Source organism: Xenopus laevis, chromosome 7S (genome assembly GCF_017654675.1).
Source record: "Xenopus laevis strain J_2021 chromosome 7S, Xenopus_laevis_v10.1, whole genome shotgun sequence".
NCBI lineage: Eukaryota > Metazoa > Chordata > Amphibia > Anura > Pipidae > Xenopus > Xenopus laevis.
In genome coordinates, this window is record NC_054384.1 from 41,125,957 (window position 1) to 41,139,252 (window position 13,296).

At 37.5% G+C, this 13,296-nt stretch overlaps 1 long non-coding RNA gene and 1 pseudogene across 1 annotated transcript; both read right to left on the bottom strand.

Moving 5' to 3' along the window:
* Window positions 1–740: 740 nt before the first annotated feature.
* Window positions 741–2,523, bottom strand: LOC121396311 (annotated as a pseudogene).
* Window positions 741–11,121, bottom strand: LOC121396312. Its single transcript, XR_005962976.1, has 2 exons — window positions 10,875–11,121; window positions 741–1,011 (listed from the first exon to the last, which is right to left on the bottom strand). It is a non-coding gene; the product is annotated as an uncharacterized LOC121396312 (long non-coding RNA).
* Between the last annotated feature and the right edge of the window lie 2,175 nt (window positions 11,122–13,296).

Below are 13,296 nucleotides of genomic sequence, written 5' to 3' on the forward strand. Positions count from 1 at the left end.
TCATTAACTAAAACATTAACATAAATAACATACATATATATATATATATATATATATATATATATATATATATATATATATATACACATAAACATACTTATTCTAAGAAGAAAGTTGTGCCCTATGTATTCCATTTAACCTGAACAATGTGTGAGTATTGTTGTTCTGAAACCTGTTTTAATAAACAGTTCTAAACACATTTGCCTTTCAAAACATAACCAAACTCAGTTGATCCAGGGCCCACGTTTTTTTTCCTATGTAGTTTCATGGATCCTGGAAATAAAAGAGCAAGAGCAGGACCATATGCTTAGCATTATTATCTGTTCAATACATTCTGTTAAAAAAAATATAAAATGATATAAAATGAAAGCTGCAAAAAAAAAAATAACAATAAAAAATTGTAAAAGCATTTTCATGTATCTACTGCATCTTTTGATGGGCTTTAGGAAAGAAAAACTATGATCAACCCCCATTTGGTACCGAAAAACGTAGGTACCAGAATGCAAGTAGAGAGCAAAAAAAAAAATTAGAAAGAAAAAAAAAATTAAAAATTACACGGTCTGCTATTTTTAGCAGTGTTTTGATTAAAACAATGAAGATACTAATACTGTATACAAACTAACACAAAACACTAAACAGAGACAACATGTAACACAAAGATTTACATTTAACAACACAAATACATGAACAAAAACAAATACTTGTGGACAATAAAGTTAATAATATACCAAGGACACCAGTATTGTGAAGAGATGTTATTGAGTTTAAATATTGTTTTTTAAATTGTTTGCAAACAATTATTTTACTATTGAGCTCATTGATTGTACCACGTGGTTTTAAAGACAATTCACTTATCCATTTAATCAGGGTTATTTAGTCTAAGACACAAAGTCATCAGGTGCTGTGCTCCTTAAAACAAATCTATAACCTGTTAAAACACAAATCATGTTAAAATCACAGAATCTTCTTCATTTTATGGGATAAATGGACAATCACTGTTCCACCAGTACTCTGAAAAAGAAACATACATATTTAATTAATATACATAACATTACAAATAACAGTACATATCCATTATACAGTGGTCATGGCCATACCTAGTTTTAATTGTATCACATTCCTTGTCATTAGAAAACAGGCATATTTGTGTTTGGTACACCCTGGGCAAACTGTGCTAAATTGACCATTAGCTTTTGCATAGCAATATGAGACCAACTGCTGTAAAGCCACAGTGGAATGTTCACCCAAGGCATAAAGGGTGGGGCAGTTGTCCCTTCTTTTCCTGTTTTACAGGGCGGTGTGTGAAATTCCCTTTTGGGCTCATTTTGGCTCTCTTTTTGATCTCCTGCACTATTGGAACCTGTGTTTATGTTATCAGAGGAGACAACAGTTTCAGGCTCTGGGGGAGGGCTATGGTCAAGGTGAAAATCATTTAGATTTTCCTGTGCATCCCCCTCTTGTCTCTGTATTGAATGGATTGGGTAAGTTTCATGCTGATTGGCAGAAGTTCTGCAAAATCGAGCAATATGACCATACTTACCACAACTGTAACATTTCCGTGGAAACCTCCTGCTTTGGTGGTTTTTAGAAGCAACAGAAATATGTCTCTGGAATTCAAAAGATTCCTGAGACCAATTCCTAAGTGTTTTTATAAAGTTGTTGTATGAGGTGGCGTACCTAAGGGCAGTTCTTGTGTTGTAATCAACATTACATTTATTTGCCATTGAGTAAAGGAAATTGGGCTCATCTGGCAACATATCAGGGCAGTTGAATACAACTTCATATAAAGAGAGATAATCAGTGCAAAATAACATTGGATCATCTCCTTTCCTATAACTTGCATTCTCCAATGCATTTGTACCTCTTATATCATGCCCACCCAAAATCCTTTGCAACTCTTTTAACCTTTCAGTGGTACTTCCCCAAGTTTTCATTGATATTGTACAATGTCCCAATGTGCTTACCAACCGGAGGCCTAAGTTCTGCAGCCAACTGAAATGGGAGGCATGCTCTAAGCAAGGCACATGCATCTTTTTGATCTATTGGAAAGGCTAATAGGGGATAAATTAGTGTCAAACTTGACTTGTTGTCTAGCACATTCTGATTGGGGGCTAAAGAGAGATGGACTAGATAATGTTTGTGGTCTCATACTTTGTTCTCCATCTTTTATCTCTTGCTCAGTAACATGGCAGACACTTACTGGGACATATTGTTCATATCCAGCCTTGCTTTCTAAAGCTATCACCTGTTGTTCTCTGAGCCAACACCTCTCTTCACAATCCTTCAACTTTCCTTCTAACAAATCATTCTGTTTAGCTAACAGTTCTACCTTCTCCCTCAGTTCTTCTAATTCTGAAATATGCTCTTCTGAAGTGCTAGCTGCTACAATAAGTGACTCACCAAACTTTTCCAAGTCTTCTCTAAACTGGACCTTCTCATTTCTCCACTGTTCTGCCTTATTCTCAGCAATAACTTTCATCTTTAACCCTTTAAGTGCCACAGAACGTAGAATCTACGTTCTGTGGAAAAGTAACTTGAAATGCCACAGAACGTAGATTCTACGTTCTGCAGCACTTCCGGGTTCTGGAGCGGAGGAGCGGCTGTTAGAGCCGCTCGCTCCGTTCCGCATCGATCCCCTGCCCCTAGGCAACGAGCAGAGCAGGGGATCGAGTGGCCCCTGGGACGCGATCGCCCAGGGGCCCAAAGACAGCAGCAGGCACGTGTAACTTACATGTCCTGCTGCTGCAGCCTACACCGCGCTGGATATCTCCCACAGCACAGGCACACAGAGGACGTCGCAGATCTCTTCCTGAGGCCCTTCCAGATCGCCTGCAACAGTCTCCAGCGATTTTTTTCAGGTTAGTGCAGCAATTACACACACAAACACACCAACACACACTTATTACAGTAATACACACTTAGATTCACACTTACACACACTTACACATACATTTTTGGGGATTGGGGGGGTCACTTACACTCACTGCACTTACACACATGTGCACACGCACACACGCGCACATAACATGTAATTTACCATTTGTACACACGCACACGCACATACATGGCATTGTGGCTTTTTTTTTCTTATCGCATCGTTTCTTTTTTGGCTGAAAAAAATGTTTTATTGCCATTACGAATAGCGTATTCGCTAACCGTACTGTGCAATATCTTTTTTTATGTTATTTCGGTGATTATATTGCAATTTTGGGTATTTTGGTGCATTTTTAGCCATTTTATTGAATTTTTAGCCATTTTATTGTATTTTCAGCTCTGCGTATGTTGTGTTCACTTGTTTCTAGCCGTATAACCTGTTTGGCACAGCTAAAATATTCAAACTGTGATTCTGACGGCCGATAACACTAGTCTGGAAAAAAAACATTGATTTTTGTGGTTTTATTGGATTTTTTTGCATTTCACTCTTTACTGCCTTATTTTGTTTTGCCTTGTAAATTTTATTTACTATATATCCATTTGGGGGTCTCTGTGCGCCACATAGTTTGGTATATCTATGCATATTGGGCATCAAAGTGTTCAGTAGACCCCTGGCGTTCATATTTAGGATGTTTTATGCTGATACGTTACGAAATGTGGGGCATATAATGGGGTAAAATTCAAGCTTTGTGACGATTTTCAGAAATTTCATAAAAACCGTTATGTTCAGCATTGCTTTGCAGTTTGGCAGTTTACAGTAGAAACATTTATTTACCCATATTGCATTCGTCAGAATGTGTACTTTCTGAAAATATATGGTTTTCTGGGGTCTCTGTACTGTTAGGGGGGTCTAATGTCGCATAATACACACACCAGGTGCTCAAATTGAAGCAGCCAGCGCGTCAGCCGTGAAAATGTATATACACTATTGTCATTTGGGGGTCTCTGTGTGCCACATAGTTTGGTATATCTATGCATATTGGGCATCAAAGTGTTCAGTAGACCCCTGGCGTTCATATTTAGGATGTTTTATGCTGATACGTTACGAAATGTGGGGCATATAATGGGGTAAAATTCAAGCTTTGTGACGATTTTCAGAAATTTGATAAAAACCGTTATGTTCAGCATTGCTTTGCAGTTTGGCAGTTTGCAGTAGAAACACTTATTTACCCATATTGGATTCGTCAGAATGTGTACTTTCTGAAAATATATGGTTTTCTGGGGTCTCTGTACTGTTAGGGGGGTCTAATGTTGCATAATACACACACCAGGTGCTTATATTGCAGCAGCCAGCGCGTCAGCCGTGAAAATGTATATACACTATTGTCATTTGGGGGTCTCTGTACGCCACATAGTTTGCTATATCTATGCATACTGGGCATCAAAGTGTTCAGTAGACCCCTGGCGTTCATATTTAGGATGTTTTATGCTGATAAGTTACGAAATGTGGGGCATATAATGGGGTAAAATTCAAGCTTTGTGACGATTTTCAGAAATTTGATAAAAACCGTTATGTTAAGCATTGCTTTGCAGTTTGGCAGTTTGCAGTAGAAACACTTATTTACCCATATTGGATTCGTCAGAATGTGTACTTTCTGAAAATATATGGTTTTCTGGGGTCTCTGTACTGTTAGGGGGGTCTATGTTGCATGTTGCATAATACACACACCAGGTGCTTATATTGCAGCAGCCAGCGCGTCAGCCGTGAAAATGTATATACACTATTGTCATTTGGGGGTCTCTGTACGCCACATAGTTTGCTATATCTATGCATACTGGGCATCAAAGTGTTCAGTAGACCCCTGGCGTTCATATTTAGGATGTTTTATGCTGATACGTTACGAAATGTGTGGCATGTAATGGGGTAGAATTCAAGCTTTGTGACGATTTTCAGAAATTTGATAAAAACCGTTATGTTCAGCATTGCTTTGCAGTTTGGCAGTTTGCAGTAGAAACACTTATTTACCCATATTGGATTCGTCAGAATGTGTACTTTCTGAAAATATATGGTTTTCTGGGGTCTCTGTACTGTTAGGGGGGTCTAATGTTGCATAATACACACACCAGGTGCTTATATTGCAGCAGCCAGCGCGTCAGCCGTGAAAATGTATATACACTATTGTCATTTGGGGGTCTCTGTACGCCACATAGTTTGGTATATCTATGCATACTGGGCATCAAAGTGTTCAGTAGACCCCTGGCGTTCATATTTAGGATGTTTTATGCTGATACGTTACGAAATGTGTGGCATATAATGGGGTAGAATTCAAGCTTTGTGACGATTTCAGAAATTTGATAAAAACCGTTATGTTCAGCATTGCTTTGCAGTTTGGCAGTTTGCAGTAGAAACACTTATTTACCCATATCGGATTCGTCAGAATGTGTACTTTCTGAAAATATATGGTTTTCTGGGGTCCCTGTACTGTTAGGGGGGTCTAATGTTGCATAATACACACACCAGGTGCTTATATTGCAGCAGCCAGCGCGTCAGCCGTGAAAATGTATATACACTATTGTCTTTTGGGGGTCTCTGTACGCCACATAGTTTGCTATATCTATGCATACTGGGCATCAAAGTGTTCAGTAGACCCCTGGCGTTCATATTTAGGATGTTTTATGCTGATACGTTTACGAAATGTGTGGCATGTAATGGGGTAGAATTCAAGCTTTGTGACGATTTTCAGAAATTTGAGAAAAACCGTTATGTTCAGCATTGCTTTGCAGTTTGGCAGTTTGCAGTAGAAACACTTATTTACCCATATTGGATTCGTCAGAATGTGTACTTTCTGAAAATATATGGTTTTCTGGGGTCTCTGTACTGTTAGGGGGGTCTAATATTGCATAATACACACTCCAGGTGCTCATATTGCAGCAGCCAGAGCGTCAGCCGTGAAAATGTATATACACTATTGTCATTTGGGGGTCTCTGTGCGCCACATAGTTTGGTATATCTATGCATATTGGGCATCAAAGTGTTTAGTAGACCCATATGTTTATATTTAGGATGCTTTATGCTGGTAATGATACATGGACAATACGATGCTGGAAAGTTGAAGCTTTGAGGCAATTTCCAGATATTTCACCAAAACCGACAACTTTGGGAAAGCCTTGCGACTCAGTGGTTTGGAGCAATAAGGCATGGGTACCCATTTTAGATTCTGTAGAATGTGTACTTTCCAAAAATGTATGGGTTTGGGGGTAAACATATATTTCTGTGTTTTTACCCCACAAAAATGCAGTCAATTTGTTGATTTTCATTAGCTGAAGTTACCCACGGGACTGTTTGTATGCGCTAACTTCATTTTGGGGCCTCTAAATGCCAGATACTTTGGTAAACCTATGAACAATGGCCACCAAACTGTTTGGAGGAACCCTGGCAATCATATTTAGGGTGCTTTTTCTTGGTGCGTAACGATACATGGGTGATATGGTGCTGGGAAGTTGAAGCTTTGAGGCAATTTTCAGATATTTCACCAAAACAGACAATTGTGGGAAAGCCTTGCGACTCAGTAGTTTGGAGCAGAAAGGCATGGGTACCCATTTTAGATTCGGTAGAATGTGTACTTTCCAAAAATATATGGGTTTTGGGGGTAAACATATATTTTCTGTGTTTTACCCCCACAAAATGCAGTCAATGTGTTGATTTTTCATTAGCTGAAGTTACCCACGGGACTGTTTGTATGCGCTAACTTCATTTTGGGGCCTCTAAATGCCAGATACTTTGGTAAACTTATGAACAATGGCCACCAAAATGTTCAGAGGAACCCTGGCAATCATATTTAGGGTGCTTTTTCTTAGTACGTAATGACACATGGGTGATATGGTGCTGGGAAGTTGAAGCTTTGAAGCAATTTTCAGATATTTCACCAAAACCGACAACTTTGGGAAAGCCTTGCGACTCAGTAGTTTGGAGCAATAAGGCATGGGTACCCATTTTAGATTCTGTAGAATGTGTACTTTCCAAAAATGTATGGGTTTGGGGGGTAAACATATATTTCTGTGTTTTACCCCACAAAAATGCAGTCAATGTGTTGATTTTTCATTAGCTGAAGTTACCCACGGGACTGTTTGTATGCGCTAACTTCATTTTGGGGCCTCTAAATGCCAGATACTTTGGTAAACTTATGAACAATGGCCACCAAAATGTTCAGAGGAACCCTGGCAATCATATTTAGGGTGCTTTTTCTTAGTACGTAATGACACATGGGTGATATGGTGCTGGGAAGTTGAAGCTTTGAGGCAATTTTCAGATATTTCACCAAAACCGACAACTTTGGGAAAGCCTTGCGACTCAGTAGTTTGGAGCAGAAAGGCATGGGTACCCATTTTAGATTCTGTAGAATGTGTACTTTTCAAAAATATATGGGTTTGGGGGTAAACATATATTTCTGTGTTTTTTACCCCACAAAAATGCAGTCAATGTGTTGATTTTTCATTAGATGAAGTTACCCACAGGACTATTTGTATGCGCTAACTTCATTTTGAGGCCTCTAAATGCCAGATACTTTGGTAAACCTATGAACAATGGCCACCAAACTGTTTGGAGGAACCCTGGCAATCATATTTAGGGTGCTTTTTCTTGGTGCGTAACGATACATGGGTGATATGGTGCTGGGAAGTTGAAGCTTTGAGGCAATTTTCAGATATTTCACCAAAACCGACAATTGTGGGAAAGCCTTGCGACTCAGTAGTTTGGAGCAGAAAGGCATGGGTACCCATTTTAGATTCTGTAGAATGTGTACTTTTCAAAAATATATGGGTTTTGGGGGGTAAACATATATTTCTGTGTTTTTACCCCACAAAAATGCAGTCAATGTGTTGATTTTTCATTAGCTGAAGTTACCCACGGGACTGTTTGTATGCGCTAACATCATTTTGGGGCCTCTAAATGCCAGATACTTTGGTAAACTTATGAACAATGGCCACCAAAATGTTCAGAGGAACCCTGGCAATCATATTTAGGGTGCTTTTTCTTAGTACGTAATGACACATGGGTGATATGGTGCTGGGAAGTTGAAGCTTTGAGGCAATTTTCAGATATTTCACCAAAACCGACAACTTTGGGAAAGCCTTGCGACTCAGTAGTTTGGAGCAGAAAGGCATGGGTACCCATTTTAGATTCAGTAGAATGTGTACTTTCCAAAAATATATGGGTTTGGGGGGTAAACATATATTTCTGTGTTTTTACCCTTTAAAATTAAGAATTATATTAACTGTAATAGCAAAGGGGTAGTGTATCTTTTGAACTGCAAAAAATGTAAGATTCAATATGTTGGTTGTACATCAAGGAAATTAAAAGATAGAATGAGAGAGCACATTCATCAAATTGCATCAAAAAGTAAATCAACGGCAGTGTCTAGACATTTTTTAGAGTGTAATGGTGGTGATGTTACAAAACTTACCATACAGGGCATAGAGAAAGTCGAGCCTGCATATAGAGGAGGGAGCTTGATGGACAAGCTCCTCCACAGGGAGGCTTTTTGGATATTTTCTTTAGGAACGCGACAACCAGTGGGTTTGAATTGTAGGTTTGATATCTCCTGCTGTGTCTGACCCACAAAAATGGGATATTAGTGGGTTACACATATGTAGTGCCTGCCTGTATTTAATTACATTTTGTTCATTTGCCTATAATATGTATTCTTTTCATTTTTTTTAATTTTCATTTTTCTTTTTTTCATTTTTCATTTTTTCATTCCTTTCATTTTTTCATTTGTTCATTATATTATATTTTATTATTTGGTGCATATAGTGTATTTTCAATCTTTTGTGAAAGTTATAGTTTAACTGTTAACAGTTTCTTTCCTTTTGAAAAGTGAATGTAGCTAATTTTAGCAAGTACAAAAAAGGTTAAAATAAAAATCGTAACTTGTGGCCCCATGATTTTCAAATGGCAACATTAGTTTAAGAGATTAATATATCTTGGAAACATAGATTGATACACATCGCAGGAGTAGGTCATCTGGTTACATAGTTAGATATGTTGCAAGAAAATTGTTTTCGGTCTTTTTCTTCAGTCAGTTTGAAAACATTCTGTGTAATTTTGTATTTTATATAACACATTTTAGTAGATGTACACGAAATGGTTAAAGAAACCTATGGAGATTTAAATATAGTGTCATCCTATATGTCATTTCCGGTTTATTAACTTAAATAAGCCGATATGTTACCTTGTTCATTATGCCTATGACTACGTATCGTTAAGATACGAAACGCGTCAGGATTCCATGTTTTAACCGACTGAATAAAAGCTGTTTTTACCTACGAGTGGCTCCAGGAGTGCTTGCCGTTTTTCTGCACATTTCTGTGTTTTTACCCCACAAAAATGCAGTCAATGTGTTGATTTTTCATTAGCTGAAGTTACCCACGGGACTGCTTGTATGCGCTAACTTCATTTTGGGGCCTCTAAATGCCAGATACTTTGGTAAACTTATGAACAATGACCACCAAAATGTTCAGAGGAACCCTGGCAATCATATTTAGGGTGCTTTTTCTTAGTACGTAATGATACATGGGCGATATGGTGCTGGGAAGTTGAAGCTTTGAGGAAATTTTCAGATATTTCACCAAAACCGACAATTGTGGGAAAGCCTTGCGACTCAGTAGTTTGGAGCAGAAAGGCATGGGTACCCATTTTAGATTCAGTAGAATGTGTACTTTCCAAAAATATATGGGTTTGGGGGGTAAACATATATTTCTATGTTTTTACCCCACAAAAAATGCAGTCAATGTGTTGATTTCTCAGTAGCTGAAGTAAAGTCCTGAACAATTTGGATGTGCTAACTACATATTGGTGTCTCTAAATGCCAGATACTTTGGTAAACCTATGCATAATGGGTATCAAATTGTTCAGTGGACCCCTGGCAATCATATTTCAGGTGCTTTTTCTTGGTACCTAATATAGTTTGGGATATGCGGAGCAGCAAAATAAAACCTTTGAAATGATTTTTCAGAATTTTGAACTTTTTTGTTGAAAAACCGCTATGTTCAGACAAGCTTTTATGTTTGGTAATCGGCAGAATGTGTACTTTTCAAAAATGTATGGTTTTCTGGGGTAAACCTACGGTTTCAGGATTTTTTGCCTTGGAATCTAAAGCATGCCGTTTTCTGCCTTAGTGCTTTCAAAATTCGGTAATATACTGCCGGGAGTTTTTGATGTACAGAAATCCTAAATCTCCCTAAAACTATACATATCTGGTATTGGCACGTTCGAGAGACATAAGGCTTTCCAAATCAGTTGGATTTTCATCCGTAAAATGAAATATTTTTCTGGTATAAATTGATATACGATGAAAAATGGTAATTTTTCATTTTTTTTGGTATTTAGCACTATAAATTTTTTTGCACAGGTGGAAATACATGAAAACTCAGGCAGATTTAGAAAGCTCAGTTTCTACCGAAAAAAACAATGTATAGTTTTCCTAGGTAAACTATAGGTTTCCCCTCAGAAAATGCCCCTAAAGTGAGAGAGCAAAAAATGTTTAAAAAACGGCTGGCATTTCGCGTAACCAAAATGTGAAATTCTGCTGGCACTTAAAGGGTTAATAATGCTAATATTTCATTAGCCATTTTAATTTTCTTTACCATTTTTGCAAGACGATTACATTTTACTTTATTGTTGTAACTTTGACACTGTGTCAGTAGACTTTTAAACTGATGTGTCAAAGACTCATCTGCACATGAATAGTAATCAGCTGAGGCATATTTGTTTACATATCTTTCAACAAATTCCATGTTTACAACAAACAATACACACTACAAACAATTACTTACACAAACAAAACACTAAGCTTCACAACAACTATACCTTCGCTTCTACACAATAACTGAACCTACTACCTTACAGAAAGTGTTCCTTAACTCCTTTCCACTAAAAAAAACAGAAACGTATCTAATACAATAACTTCGGTTAAAATTAGATAAAAGAAACATATACTTACCTGTGTTAGGCTCCAAGCTTTCTTTTCTGGTCAGACCTTTAACGTGTCAGTCTCAGGCTTCTCAAATCTTCTCAGCCATGCAGATTCCTTTTCCTTACGATGATGGGTTTAGTTCCTCAAATCTGGGGTGCCAATATGTTGTATCTGCTCTATTTTGGGGTGCCAGGCTAATGACTTGAGACAGGCTGATCTTTAAATAAGTGGTATTTATTTACAAAGGAGCTGAAAGGTATAACATAAAAAGGGAACTAACTAACATGGAGGGAGGTAGAAATGGATAGGGAAAGATGCAATGGAAGGGAGTGGAAAGTGACCTAACTAACAAGGTATTTACAATGCTCTTTATATACACATAAGGAAGACCATTCAAACAAGCATACTACACTTTTCCCAGGATAGCCACACCCAAAAGACAGTCCCAGCCAATCAAGTCAATGTCATATGATGAGCCTTGGAAACCTCAAGTTAGTAGTGTCCTGTAGATGGCAGTGTAGATCAACTAATGATGTTTAAGATGGCCTGTGGGTGGCAGGGTGGCACAGACAGTCACTTCCATATCTGACATTTGTTCCCAAGGTCTGAAACCTGTTCTGACATCTTGAGGGTGTAAACACATATCTTTTCATCCTTTGTTGTTGGAATCCTCCCATGCCATTCATTGCCTTTGTTGTTTCCTCACCCGAGGCCGGGTCTATGGACTCTTCTCTTTGTCCATGATAGGTGTTCCTCATTTATACAACAGTGTTAGGAGATATGAAGGCAATCACCATTTACGACAGGCTAGCCATTGTTTTGCCATTTGTGAGCCCAGAGTCACTGTTAATTCTTTAACTCTCTCAGATATTACAATGCATAAAAATTTTCATGAGTAAAAAATGTTAATGTAAATTGACTTCAAAGTATTTCGCAAAATTTTCGCAGTTTCACAATTTTTTTTGACACATTCACATATCACTACAAAACACATATGATTTTCACTTTCCAAATGCATATTCGAAACATAGCTGTCTCACACAACCTCCTCCCTGCTTTAACTTTGGGAGTAGAGAGTAGAGCAGTAGTGAACATACAGTAAACCCTGGACAGATTATAAGAATCCCCCTGTTGCATCCCAAGTCTGCAGTGTGAACTAAAACAGTTCTGCCATCCCAGAAAACACCTTTATGTGAGACAGGAACTAGGTTAAATGCAAGAAAAGCTTCTCCGATGAGCTAAATTAGACCTTATGAGATCATGGAGAAAAGAACTTGCTTTGCAATGTGGGTACTAAAACTTTAACATAATTGTGCTTACGTCAATCTAAATATGGCAGGTACATATAGGTAACATATACAGTATGTCTTTATTAGTGATGTTGGTGAAGTTTCTGGAAGTGGCCACTTATTATTATTAACAATGTCCAACGAATCACTAATAGATCCTCTATTAGCAAATTGTCCACTATGCCTTTTAGTAAATTGGCGTTGTCCCTGCAGATTGTCGTTTTGGCAAATTTTCACTAGCAACTGCCACTTCACCCTTTAGTAAATTTGCCCCTTAATTTGGGAGTTCCAAAGGGAGTGTCAAAGGTTAGCTTTGCAGTGGTGCTTGTTACACACATACAGCACCCATATGGCAAGCCTATATTTATATATATATTTATATTTATGATTTTCAAATTCAGAAAATGCAACAAAAGAAGGGTGTTATTAAATTCCCATTACCCATCAAACATAATGAATCACAGATGCAAGAAAACAGATGCTCTTATTAGTGTCAGATTAAGATTTTTTTTTAAACAAATATCTATCATGTATTTGTCTGCAGAAAAGTCTCAGCAAAATGAGGGCACAGTTTCGTTGCACACTGGACCATAAAACAGATTAATATTTGAGACAGCATTTGTTCACAAGCAATTAAACATATGGTGAAATTGAATAATTGTTACAGAGGAAAATTAAGATTGGATTTCAAAAACTAACTTCTGATCTTTCATTAACTTTAGTTAAATCTGACAAATATTTATAAGTTAAAGCTGTAAATCCTTTTAAATAATGGCATTGAATTTAATTGTTCCTCATTTCCTGAATGAATTTCTGTAAAAAAGGCAAAACCTTTAGCACCAAACTGTATCTGTAACTAATACTCTGTAAATCTCATAAACAAATGTAGCTGCTAAATGGCCAATAGTAGCCAAACAGTTTGTTTTGAAGTTGCTGTATTTGGTTGGCAACACTTTTAAAGAACCACAAAATCAAGAATAATTTATTGTTGCATGTTGAACACCAGATGGCTAACAGACATTTCCCTGCTTATTTGTCAATCGTAAAAAATAAAACAGTAAGGGGCACATTAAAGGGTCGAATATTCGACCATCAAAGTAAAATCCTTCGACTTCGAATATCGAAGGATTTACCGCAAATACTTCGATCGAACGATCAAA